This window comes from Epinephelus moara, chromosome 22 (genome assembly GCF_006386435.1).
Source record: "Epinephelus moara isolate mb chromosome 22, YSFRI_EMoa_1.0, whole genome shotgun sequence".
NCBI classification, from domain to species: domain Eukaryota; kingdom Metazoa; phylum Chordata; class Actinopteri; order Perciformes; family Serranidae; genus Epinephelus; species Epinephelus moara.
In genome coordinates this window covers 37,408,158-37,421,147 of record NC_065527.1, presented here as the reverse complement: position 1 = coordinate 37,421,147, position 12,990 = coordinate 37,408,158, and the positions used below count along the sequence as shown (strand labels likewise).

Below are 12,990 nucleotides of genomic sequence, written 5' to 3'. Positions count from 1 at the left end.
TTAACACCAGCACAACAATAAATCCTGCTGCCGTGAAGTTAACACCAGCACAACGTGTATCTCCTTTTATTCTTACCACAGGCAAGACCACGGACTTGCCGCCTCCCTGGCTAGCCAGTTAGGGAGGCAACACTGTTGCTGCTGCTGCTGCTCCCGCCGCCACCCCCAGTCTCATCCACTGGCAGCATTAAGTGACTTGACTTTTTTTCTTTTAAATTATTAATTATTTGGTTGGCTGGAAAATATCTGCCTGGCTGGTAAAAAAATTCAATTACCAGAAAAAGTTAGTTTTGGACCCTGAACCTCAGTGTGTCTGGGAAAACTAAATGAAATGAAATAATGAGTTAACAGTATTAGAAAAATTGATATTAGATGCTAACTTTAAGACTTTTACAGTTTTTATGTCAGTATCAGTGGTTTGAGCTATCCTCAGATCAGTCCACTCCTCCTCTTTCTTTTCCTCGGTGTGTGTTCAGACTCAGATCTGAACCTGATCTTCCATTCTGTTGTAGTCCAATCTCTTTGTGTCCCAGTTCTCAGAGAAACCTGCACCTGTCCCAAAATGCCTCTGGATAAAGATTACAAGGAGAGTCCCTGCCTCCTCAACTAGCGCCACTCCTAACAACAGCTCTTCTTCTCTTCTTTGCAGACACATAAACAGAGGACTTAATCAGGACTGGAACAATACTAGGAGTCTGGACCTCTTCTTCTCTTCCTGGATTGGGACATTTCTCCCTCACTGATTGGCTCTCCTGTGAAACTGGCAGTGATTGGACAGCCCTGGATTCAAGGTAAGAGTCATTTTTATTTTTTGTAAACTAAAAACAGCATCTTAATGTTTCTTTATATTTTTTGGGATAATTCTTTTTCTGTTCTTTACTTTTTTCGAGAAACACATTGTGCAGGTTTTTTCATCATTTTAAAATACAAATTAAGGGCTACTTGTAATCTTATTCTGACATTAATTAGTAATCTCAAATGGATTGCAATAATTGTGTGGATTAAGGACAATTTAAGCATTTGCTGTCTTATAAACTTCTTTAATGCATTCAAAAACCCATTCAAAAGTTATTATAATACAGTCCATTAATTTATATATAATATAAACCTTTTAAATACCCGAATATTTATCGAACCTGGAAATTCTTACTGTATGAGCCACAAAATCCATCATAAGCTACAAACCAGCCCGATTTAGATTCATGTGTTTGGTTTGTGTTCAGGAGTAAAATAAGGAACCATTCAGGGCGTTTTAAAGGATTGTTGTTAAACATTATTTTCCTTTTGTTTTTTATCTTTTATTTTCCAAATAATTATTTTTTAATGTAACATTTCATCAGTAAATCACATCCATAAAGGCTTCAGATGTTACAAGATAAAACAGTAATCAAACAACAAAAGTGCCGGACATGAAACAGACAGAGAGCGAAAATGTGAAAAGATTTAGATTTCATTTTAAAGACTGCACAGGAAAACAAACAGTGTTCCTCTGTGAAATATTTGCTCTGACAGTCTGACCTACTTCCTGTGTTCAGGTTAAAACTAATCTTATCATACAAATTGAGAGTTTCAGTTTCAAGCTGCACAGGAAATTTATTTTTAATGGTTTTTCAAAACAAAATGACCCAAAAATCTGGTCAAAATAATGCTCACTTTTTTTTTCTTGATAGAAGTAATTCTTGAGTTTATTCTGAGTTCAGTCCAGGAAATAGTCCCTGGAAAGGAGACAAGTGTTTGATTTCTCAGACAAACTTTAGCTCATGTTTTAATGAAAGTGTGTGTGTGTGTGTGTGTGTGTGTGTCTGTGTGTCTGTGTGTGTTTTGGAGTTTTCCCAGTTTGCCTCGGGGCCATGCAAGGATCCCACGGGAAAAGTTGAGGTTAAAGACCTGATTGAACTTGAAAACACACACAGACTGACAGTTGATACTGTTCTGGATAAGAGATAAGAGCCACTCCTAAACACACACACACACACACACACACACACACACACACACACACACACAGATCAGAGCTGATGTTCGTAAAGTATCAGCAGTGTCAGATTGGATGAATTTGCATGTTTCTGCTGTAGCTGCTGATATGTTGTTCTAACTAAACAGAATTCAGTATATCTAGACTGTAGGGCTGGGTGATAAATCAATTTTATCGATTAATTCGAATTTGTAGTTTAGGTCGATTTGTTTTAATGAAAATCGAGTTTCTCTTTAACATCTGCCACCGATGCTCCCCGCTGGGCTCCCGTAGTTCAGAGTGGGCTTACCCCTCCCCCCCACGCTTGATACACAAACAACATGGCAGCGAGTGGGGAAGAACTTGTTCCCAAGAAAGGGACATGACATGCTGCTGTGTTGTGCTACAGACTGTTTAAGTGCTGGAATTTGTTATTTAGTGACAATGCCTGAACGCAACACAGGTTCCGCTCCATAGACTCTCGGTGTTTCTCAAAGTCACAAGTCTCAAGGACACATTGGAAAGTGTAAATTTCTGTCAATATTTTTTTCATGCTTGTTTGATAAAGACTCAGGTGGAGACATCAATCCAAATAAATGACATATTTATCTAAATCCTGCCGAGCTCCACCGGCGCAGGTTTCATTGAGGAGGCCCCGCCCTCGCTTCCAGCAAATCGTGTATTGTGCAAAGCATTGTGGGGATTTTATACCCGCGGAGGATCCACACATGCATCCTTCGAATTTCTCTGAAAGAAATGGAAATATTCCATATTTGAATAAATTTCAGTCTCTGTATACCCAACAGAAAATGTGAGAGTCCTTAAATTGGAAACAATTGATTAAAAATGGAGTTTCAAGAGTTTCTAGCCGTACACAAAACTGTGACCTTAAAGAAATATCATGATATTGCAAGGTGCTTTTATGCTTCTGTGCAGGCAACAGCCGTGACTGGAGGCATCATGTTTCAGGTTGTCCATCCATCCATCTGGCCCATTTTGGTGAATACCATATCTCAAGAACACCTTGAGGGAATTTACTCAAATTTGGCACAAACATCCAGCGCTCAACTGATTAGATTTTGGTGGTTGAAAGTAAAAGTCACTGTGACTTAAAAAAACTTGTTTTTGGCCTTAGTTCAAGAATTCATACTCTAATACTGACAAAATTTCACATGAATGTTTAATAGAGTATAATGTAGTGAAGTAATGATATTCTGATATTTTATATCCAAAAGGTCAACTTCACTGTGACATCATAATGTTTTGCAAAATCACTTTTCTGTCCATTATTCAACATCATATCTCAGGAACAGAAGGGGAGACATTTGGTCAAATATTGAATTGGTAACTCTTATCTCAAAACTGTGCTGATTTTATAGATCTTCTGTATGTGAAGCATTCACGTTTTAGAATATGTAGCTTCTTAACAGCAACGTCCATATTTGAAGCGTTGTCTACTATCATGGCTACATATGAGTCTGGACAGATAGACGTTAACTGTAACTGTAACTTGACTGGTTTGTGGAGGCATACATCGGTGTAGAGGTAATTGTTGTTGATGATATACTCTTATATTCAGAATAACAATATAGTATACATACAATTATATGGCTTTGGGGGTACTTGATTTTTCTTTTCTCTAACTGTATTTATTTATATTTATTTATAATTGTGATTTCTATATTCCCTATTTATGTTTCTTTTCTATGCACCAAAACACCAAGGCATGTCTTTTATCTGAAAACTTACCAGACCTAAAGTATAGGAATAAATCAAATTCTGACTCTGAAAATTGCAAATGTTTAATAATAACTAAATGTCACAATAAAGCATACTGCCAGTCGCTGCTGCTGACTGATGTCTTCCACAACACTTAAGTCACATCTTTTGACTCAATGATGTCATCCAGTTTTGAGTGTGTCACTGTATAAATTAGCATATTAATGAGGAAAAAAAAAACTTGAAGTGAAAACAAGTTAAATCCATTAATATGTACGGTTGATATGATTAGCAGTGATGGGAGAGTTCTGTTCCCATGGGAATGTTTGCTAATCAGCACATTAATTAACTTATTTAACGAGCTTATTAGCATAACACGTTGTGAGTGTGATACATCATCAGCTGCTTCTGGTTCCTCTAGACAGATAATGGGACACTTCATATGATAATAGGTGTGTTTCACATGATGTCTCTCACCTGAGAGAGTGGGTGTGTGTGCTCCTGTTTTCTATCTTTGTGAGGACCACTTTAAGTTTATGGCCAGAAAATATACCTGAACATTTTAAGTAGAAGTATTGTTTCTTATCTTATAGTACTTTAATACTCTGAAATTGTTTTTGAAATGTTTCAAGAAATTATTGATTTTTCTTGAAAACTAAGGACATTATTACAGGAAAGTATTACAGCCATACATTAGAAAGAAAATGAATAGATTTTTTTTATTTTTTACTTTGCGATCTAAAAATAAAGTTAAAATGTTGAGAATAAAGTCAAACGGTAGAGAATAAAGTGGAAATGGTGAAAGTAAATCAGAGGAGGATTTTTTTTCCCGCATTTCGACAATAAAGTCAGAATGTTAATAGTAAAGTCATAATGTCAAGATAAAGTCTACATGTTGAGAATAAAGTTGAAATGACAAGAGTTAAGTCAAACTTTAAAAATGAGCACCAGGCTTAGGAAGAAAAATAAATCAGAGGAGGGTGTTTTATTTGTTTGTTTGTTTGTTTGTTGTTTTAAATTGAATTTTGGATAGAGTCCAAATGTTGAGATTAAAGTTGATATGTCAAAAATAAAAACAAATTCTGTCTTGTGATTAGGGCTGCCCCCTAATAGTCGACCAAACGTTAGTCGAACAGAAAGGTCATTAGTCAGCAAGAATTCATAGGTCATGTCAATCAATCAATCAAACTTTATTCATATAGCAGTTTTCATACATTAAAAATGCAGCACAAAGTGCTTCACAAAATAAAAACATACAACAAAAATACTAAAAATATTGAAAACCCACCCCCACATATAAACACACACACACACACACACACACACACACACACAGTCAATATAGTCAATATAGTAACATGGCTGGGCACTGAGGAACCAGGTGAGGGAAGAACCACCAACGTACCTGAGGGATCTCCAGGACGGCGTCCCCGCGGGGAGACCGGACACACCTCTCTGTGTGGAGGCCCCCCAAGAGGAAACACTGGAGCTGAAAACTAGAAGACTAAAAGGCAGTATGATAGGAGATAAAAATAATGATAAAATAAAATGCATAAAAAATTAAGGATTTAGAAAAAATTAAAGATTAAAAAAAAAAAAAAAGATTTAGAAATATAATAATAATAAAATGCATAAAGATTTAAAAATAAATCACTTAAAAATATTAGTGGTCTTCGTCAGCACTCGTGCGGCTGAGTTTTGGAGTAGCTGCAGATTAGAGATGGTCTTTTTGGGAAGACCAGAGAGCAGAGCATTACAATAATCTAAATGACAAGAGATAAAAGCATGCATCAGCACCTCCGTGTTACCCTGATAGAGAAACGGGCGGACTCTGGCTATATTCTTAAGATGATAAAAACCTATCTTTGTTACATTTTTGATGTGTGGAATAAAACTAAGCTCAGAGTCAAAAATAGCCATATTTCCATCAGCCTGTTTAGATGCGCATCTAGAAGTATCGCAGCGGAAAATTATGATGGAAACGCCAAAATTCGAATTAAAATCCCCTGATTCGCACAAACTAAAGTATGCTCACTTTAGCCGGGTTTTGGTTGATTCGAAAAAATGTTGATTCGCAAAACGGGGGGTGGAAACAGTTATGTTCGAATTAAGTCTGACGTAGCGCACCTCTCTCCATGGTGATATCCACACTCCGGGTTGGGAAGGTAGTAATGCATTTACAAGCTGGTTGCCAACCGCCAGAAAATGTAGAAAAAGAAGAATGCGAGACTTGTTTTGTTTCCAGTTCTGCGGAAAACTTTGTAGTTTTCACCAAAGTCCGTACATTTAATGGAAACACACAGGATTCGTGTTTCTTTTAATGGGCATTTCCCAATGATTCGAATCACTTTTGGATGGAAGCATAGCTAATGACCCCCAGGTTCTTCAGACATTGTCTCTTGCCAATAATTAAAACCTCTGTTTTGTCCTGGTTGAGCTGCAGGAAATTCACTGCCATCCATGACTTGATATCTAAAATGCAGTTAAAAAGGGCATCAATTGGCCCTATGTCATCAGGAGACACAGCGATGTACAGCTGTGTGTCATCTGCGTAACTGTGGAAGCTGATGCCGTGCCTCCTGAAGACGTCCCCAAGGGGAAGCATGTATAGATTAAAAAGAATTGGACCTAAAATTGACCCTTGGGGCACCTCACACCTAATTTCATGTGTTCTGGAGGAACATATATCCATACTTTACAAAGAAACATTGATCTGTGAGATTAGAGCTGAACCAGTTAAAAACAGTACCAGAGAGGCCCACCAGGTTTCTGAGTCTGTTTAATAAAATGTGGTGATTTACTGTATCAAAGGCGGCGCTTAGATCCAGTAGTTTTTGTGAATCTGTATTAAACCGGATATCATTTAAAATCTTTAAAAGGGCTTTCTCTGTACCAGATTGATATTTCTCTAAAATATTGTTTCTATTTAAAAAGTCATTTACTTGGTTAAAAAACAGTTTTTCTAAAATCTTACTTAAAAACGGTAAGTTGGATACAGGTCGATAATTATTAAAAATTTTGGGGTCTAAATTACTCTCTTCAGACGGGTGTCTTCCCCACTGCCTTCAGAACGGCAGTGGGGAAGACACCCGTCTGAAGAGAGTAATTTACTATATTTAAAATCTGTTCCTCAAAGAATCCATGAAATGTTTTTAAAAGTGATGTGGGAATCGGATCTAAAAGGCAGGTTGTTGGGTTTACCTGGGAGAAAACTCGACCAAGTGTCCTTGCATCAACCAGGACAAAACTCTCCAGTGTTTCCTCAGGTAAAAGCAACTGTTCATGTGTGTTAAAAATTACATTCTGTTGAATAAAAGACTGGATCTGATATTTTACTTGGTGGTCTGCAAAGTCTTTGCAGAGGGCGTCTGTTGACGTATTGGGTGGTTTATTAAAATTGGTGTTGGTTAAAAGATCGAAGGTGGAGAAAAGGAATTGGCGTTGGGTTGTTTTTATGATCGGAAATGAGTTTTGAAAAGTGGGATATTCTTGCCTGTTTGACTGTTTTATTGTAGGATTTGAGTTGATCACGTAATATTTCATAATGAACTGTCAATTTGTTTTTTGTCCACCTCCTCTCTGCACTCCTGCATTTTCTTTTCAACTTTTTGATGTTATTATTTCTCCACGGGGTTGTAGGTTTTGTTTTTGTGGTTTTGGTTAAAAGTGGAGCCACTGAGTCAAGTGTTGATCTCAATTTACTGTTGAAATTGTCCACAATAAAATCAGAGGGTGCAGGTAAAATTTCAGCAGGAGTGCTCTGTAAAATCTTGATAAAATTTGCAGCCACTTCAGAAGTTAGGTAGCGTTTCCTCACCATTCTCACCGGGGCCTCCTGATGGCTAAAACTGGTGATGTTAAAATACACACAGTAGTGGTCAGACACAGCCAGATCCACAACAGAGGACACACCAGTGGACAGGTTATGACTCGGTCCAGGGTGTGTCCTCTGTTGTGAGTTGGCTGTGTGACGTGTTGTTTAAAATCCATGTAGGTTAAAAGGTTTAAAAATTCTCTGGACATTAAATCAGAGGTATTATCAACATGTAAATTAAAATCACCAGTTATCAAAATTCTGTTATCGGTGGTGTGTGTGTGATTGATAACAGTTCTGAGAATTCACTGATAAAAGAGGTGGAATGGTGGGGTGGTCTGTAAAATGTGATACAAAGAATAGGACTGCTATAAACAAAGGCATGATGCTCAAATGATGTGTAGCTGTTAAAAAAAACTTCAGTAGAGTTTAGTGTATTTTTGGTCACTGAAGCAGTTCTGCCTTCTCTTTTACCTCCCCTAGTAGAAAATAAAAAATTAAAATTTGGTGGGCAAGCCTCGGTGAGAACAACTGGTGTGTCAGTGCTAAGTCTCAATGTCTCTGTTAAAAGAATACAGTCCAGCTTGTTATCTAAAGTCAAGTCATTTATGATAAAAGTTTTATCTAAAAGAGAGCGCACATTTAGCACGACCAAGTTAATGTTCCTGCCGAACGTGCGCTCATCATCACAATGTAGTGAGAATGAAGCAGGTGTGACAGGAACTAAGTTTTTTGGGTTGCTATTGGTCCATGGTGAAGCTGGTCTATTAAATCTATTTGAGATTCTGACTGGGATGCTTGATGTACCAAGGAGGAAAGCAGGGGGGCGTGTGCTTCCAATGTACGCAACAGTCAGTCACATGGGGCACACTGTACAGCGTGCTGAATGTTAGCCGCTAACATGCTGCTGTCCAGCCTGCTCGGATGGAGACCGTCAGCCCTGAAAAAATGGGACCGGTTCCAAAATAGGTTAAAATTGTCGATAAAAGTAAAGCCATAATTGCTACAGGCAGCCTGGATCCATGAATTGAGGGCGAGGAGCCTGCTGAACCGTTCTGCACCGTGGGACAGTGTTGGCAGGGGGCCACTGATAAAAACAGACTTTCCACAGTTTTTTAAAAGGTTAAAAAGAGCAACAAAATCCATTTTTGTCTGCTCTGATTGCCGGTGGGCCGTGTCATTCGAGCCCAAATTAAAAATCAGCCGGTTTATGGAGGAAGGGAGTGAATGAAGCAGTTCAAGAAGCAGTTCAAGAAGTTTCTCCCCCGTCTGCTTGTTACTTGGTTGCATCCAGAAACAAGGCGTAAAGCTTACACATACTTAAGGCACTGGAGGCAACACAATGTGTGTAATGCTACTGTTATGTGTCGCTGGGTGACTTTATACTGTGACAATAAGATTGTTATGTGTTTTAATGTATTTTATATTTTGTAACTGCATATTTTATGTGTTTTGTATTGATTCTTTATTATTTTTTAGGAACCATGCTGACAAACATCTGGCAGGGGACTACCAATGTAAATCAGCCCTTGGCTGCAATTGGGTGCATCTACATTTTCTTTTCTTTGTTTCTTTAAAAGGAATGTTCATTGATGTACACTGTCCCTTCTTAAACAAATAAATTATTTGAAATTATTTGAAATGGATGTATCGTTGTGCTGTCAGCTGGCGGAAGTTTTCCCACCTGTCAAGCAGGCCGGGTAGTGTCTGGCTGATAAAACCTCCTAATGCTTGGAGATCCAGTGATTAAAAGATAACATCCGATTAAAGGAGATAGATAAAAACAAACTTTGCACTCAGGATTTATAGGCTATACAGTGCTTGTTAAGGTTACTTACCAACCTCAGATGCAAACTGCCGCAGCGCTCTTGAAAGCTGGCACAAAAAGGGCACAAGAGTAGTACCCAGCGCCCGACCTCATGCTTTTCAGGCAGTTAAAGACGCGGCATGTGTACGGCCCCGAATTAACAGGGCTGGTACCTGTGGTTATTACACAGGCTAGTTAATAACATGTCGGACATCAAATCCAAAGTTTGGGATCATTTTGAGAAGGTGAAGGATGAACCCAAGGTGATATGTAAACTTATTTTCATTCGTCAACTACAAACATGATGTATCATCTGAAACACGGAAGTAACTACATGCCCATTAGTCACTTAGCACAATCATCACTGCTTTGCCAACAGGGTAATTAACAGGTGGCTCGCTCAGTGTGTGACGTGCACTTGCAGATAAAATATAGGCCTGTATTAATGAAGGGTCATTAGTATGATTTTGTATTTCTCTGTAATGTTGCACAGTGTTAACAATGTTACTGATACTATTCTTTCTCAGACCTTCAACCCAAACCATTGTGTTGCCCCACCTAAATTTTATCATTTAATTAAATTATTAAATTTAAATTATTATCGTAAACATGCGAACAACTAGTTGACTAATGGCCCTAAATGACGGCTATTGGTTGACTAGTAAAAAACTTGGTCGAAGGCAGCCCTACTTGTGATACAACATGTCCTCTTGGTATTGCATGCAGGTGGAACCATCAAATCCCTTGTATGTCATTCAGTTTTCCTTGTTGTGTTCCTTGGCAGCCATATGTACACTAACGCCAGTAATTTGATTTACTCTCAAAAGTTTGACTTTAATCTTAAATGTCAGTTTTATTTTAAACATTTCAACTTAATGATTTATTATTTATTATGCTTGCAAAATTTCAAAAACTAATTTTCATCCTCTCATTTTCTCTTTTGTGAGAACAAATTTGGAAAATAGGAACATATTGCAAAGAGAAGACATTTTTGGACTTTTTAAGGAGCTGTTTGATGGTTCAGATGTAGCCTAGTTTTAGAGTCAAGTTTGGAATCAAGTTTGGTAAAGTTAGTGGGGAATGTGTTTTTTCAAGGACAGTTAGGTGTTGTTTTAGCAGGTTGATGTTTATGCATGTTTTAAGTGCTGGAATCTTTTCTGATTGTCAGATAGCTCCTCTCTCTGCAGCTTTGTTGTTCATCAGAAAAACTGCAAATACAAGCTCTTCACATTCTGTTTCAGGTCATTTTTCGGTCACAACAGCATCATCCTCCATCTACTTCTGACTCAGCTTTAGTCTTTTGCTGAAAGTGCACAGTGTAGTTACATTTGTTGTGTCACTGCTGTCAGTTTAGTTTCCATTAGTGAAACTTTGAAACAAGAAAATTAAGACAGAAAAACATTAACTTGTTTGCCCTCAGTAATTCCAGCTGTTTTTACTCTCTGTAGTTTTTGTTCACTGGTCATTGTTCCTGCTCATTATTCACTCACCTGTTCATTAACATACTGTTTCCTGTCCGGCTTTAACTTGAGACGTGTGGCTAAAACTTCAAATGACATTAATGCAGAGATTTACCTTTAATGAACATCTGTAGGGAGATTTAAATGGTTGACAGCTAATATTTTTCCTTCACTCAGTCTTTCTGATAGCATGTAAATGTGAGAAAGTAAAGTTAAAGAGAAGCTATTCTGCTCATTTTCAGGCAACCAAGATTATATGTTTCCCTGACATTAGCACAAAGCTACATGCAGCAGTGTAGCCTACAGCTGGGAAGTGACTGTCAGCAGTAGTTGCTACTGTGAAAAATCACCAAGAAATATACCAAAATCTTTACAACTGGACATGTTCCAACAGGAATATGATGTGAAATTGAGGAGAAATTAATATCGGCAACCATGATAACATGTTTCCCTGACGGTGTATATAATGTAAACACTAGTAGTGTAATGGACAGGCACTTTCTACCATGAAAAATCACCAATTTAAGCTTTTAAACCAAATTCTTCATAACCGCACATGTTCCAGAAGGATTATGGTCTGAATCAATTCAGTTCAGTTCAGTTCAGTTCAGTTCAATTGATCTTGTTTTATCCCTGGTGTAATTAGGTTCATTTTGTCTACTCAAAATAGATTAAGTGTAGAAAGTTTCTTTTTACCAGACAATGAGTTTTTAAGGAGATGTAGTTTACCTTGACATGTTTCAACTGTCACTGTCTTCTTCAGAAGCGTCATCTGACGTGCGTCATGACGTGTCTTTATCAGCTGGTATTATCACAGGATAGACAGGAGGAGGAAAAACACATACGACACGCACTCACACACTGCCAATATCCAAAATGGGCCATAACCAAAGGCAAACAGCAAGTCAAAAACAAAGAAAAACAGAAAGGAAACAAAACAAAACCCAAACAAAAAACCGACAGTAGCTACAAAGACATGGTGACCATACCGTACATCAGGGGGATCAGCGAGCGCATACAGAGGACAATGAAAAAACACAAAATAAACGCAATAGTAAAACCTCACACAAAGCTCCGCCAGCTCCTAGTTCACCCAAAAGACAGGATAGACACGGACAAAAAATGCAACGTAATATACGAAATCCTATGCATAACATGTGAAAAAACATACATAGTAGAAACAGGAAGAACCTTCAATACAAGAAAAACAGAACATAAAAAAGAATGCGAAAAGGAAACGACGTCTCACCTAGCCCTAGCATGAGTAAGCCCTAGGATAGGGGGTAATAAGCAAAAGTGGGAGCCCTCCTACTTGGTTTTTCTTGGGGTTGGGCTGGGTTGGGGTTGGGCTGGGTTGGGGTTGGGCCGGGTTGGGGTTGGGCTGGGTTGGGGTTGGGCCAGGTTAGGGTTAGGGTTAGGGTTAAGGGGATGAATACCACCGATGGCCCGCGGGCCATCCTCTTTTTCGGGAATATCTTTTGATAGGAAGGTCGTAGCAAGCTGGAAGGAAGCTTTCTGCTGATGCATGCAGGTCATTTAATGGCTTTCAATGCATTAAAATTGGTACATTTGACAATTTATTAATCTCTCACGTCACTGTTTAGTTTTTATTTGATGAGAGACACTCTAAGGCAAAGTACTAACCTTACCTCTTAAGCCAGACAGAGAAGAAGAAGCTCTTTGCCAACCAGAAACCTGTAATGCTGGGTTCAGACTACACAATATCAACCCAATTCTGGCTGGCCGCGGCTGTCATACAGTGTTGGCTGGCATCATGAACAACAACGAGTGTTGTACCCGATAATCAATTGTTCATCTCGTATAGTGTGTCATAGTAAACAACAACCAACGCCACGTCTGGGACACCTTACGACGTCCCGACAGAACGTCTAGCATGTTTGATTTTATTTTTGTCTTCCACGACTTCTCCCATCACAGCTGTCATTTTGACCAATAGAAGCACAGAGTGATCTGCTGCCGTGGACAACTGTATGACAACAACACCCCAGCCTGTTAGATATTCCTCTAGGGATGTTACCACAGAGTAAAAAAGGAAAAATGTTGGGGTGAAACAGCAGAGGCACTTAAGCAACCCAGTGAGTACTGCCATTAGCATCAAGCCAGCAAAGAATGTTATTTTTTCATCATGGAGGATATATAATAAAGGCACAAAATTCACAGATAGTGTCTGGGCCTTTACTCACCGCAACTGTATTCACCATACATTCTGATGTAT

The 12,990-nt window shown here is 38.4% G+C and overlaps 1 protein-coding gene across 1 annotated transcript in view; it reads left to right on the top strand.

The window, feature by feature from the left end:
- The window catches only part of LOC126383460 (semaphorin-6D-like), a 481,075-nt gene that overhangs the window by 89,546 nt on the left and 378,539 nt on the right, over positions 1 to 12,990 (top strand). The window contains exon 2 of the mRNA XM_050033965.1: positions 650 to 791. The gene's annotated coding sequence lies outside the window, so the exon portion shown is untranslated. The remainder of the gene's footprint in view (positions 1 to 649; positions 792 to 12,990) is intronic.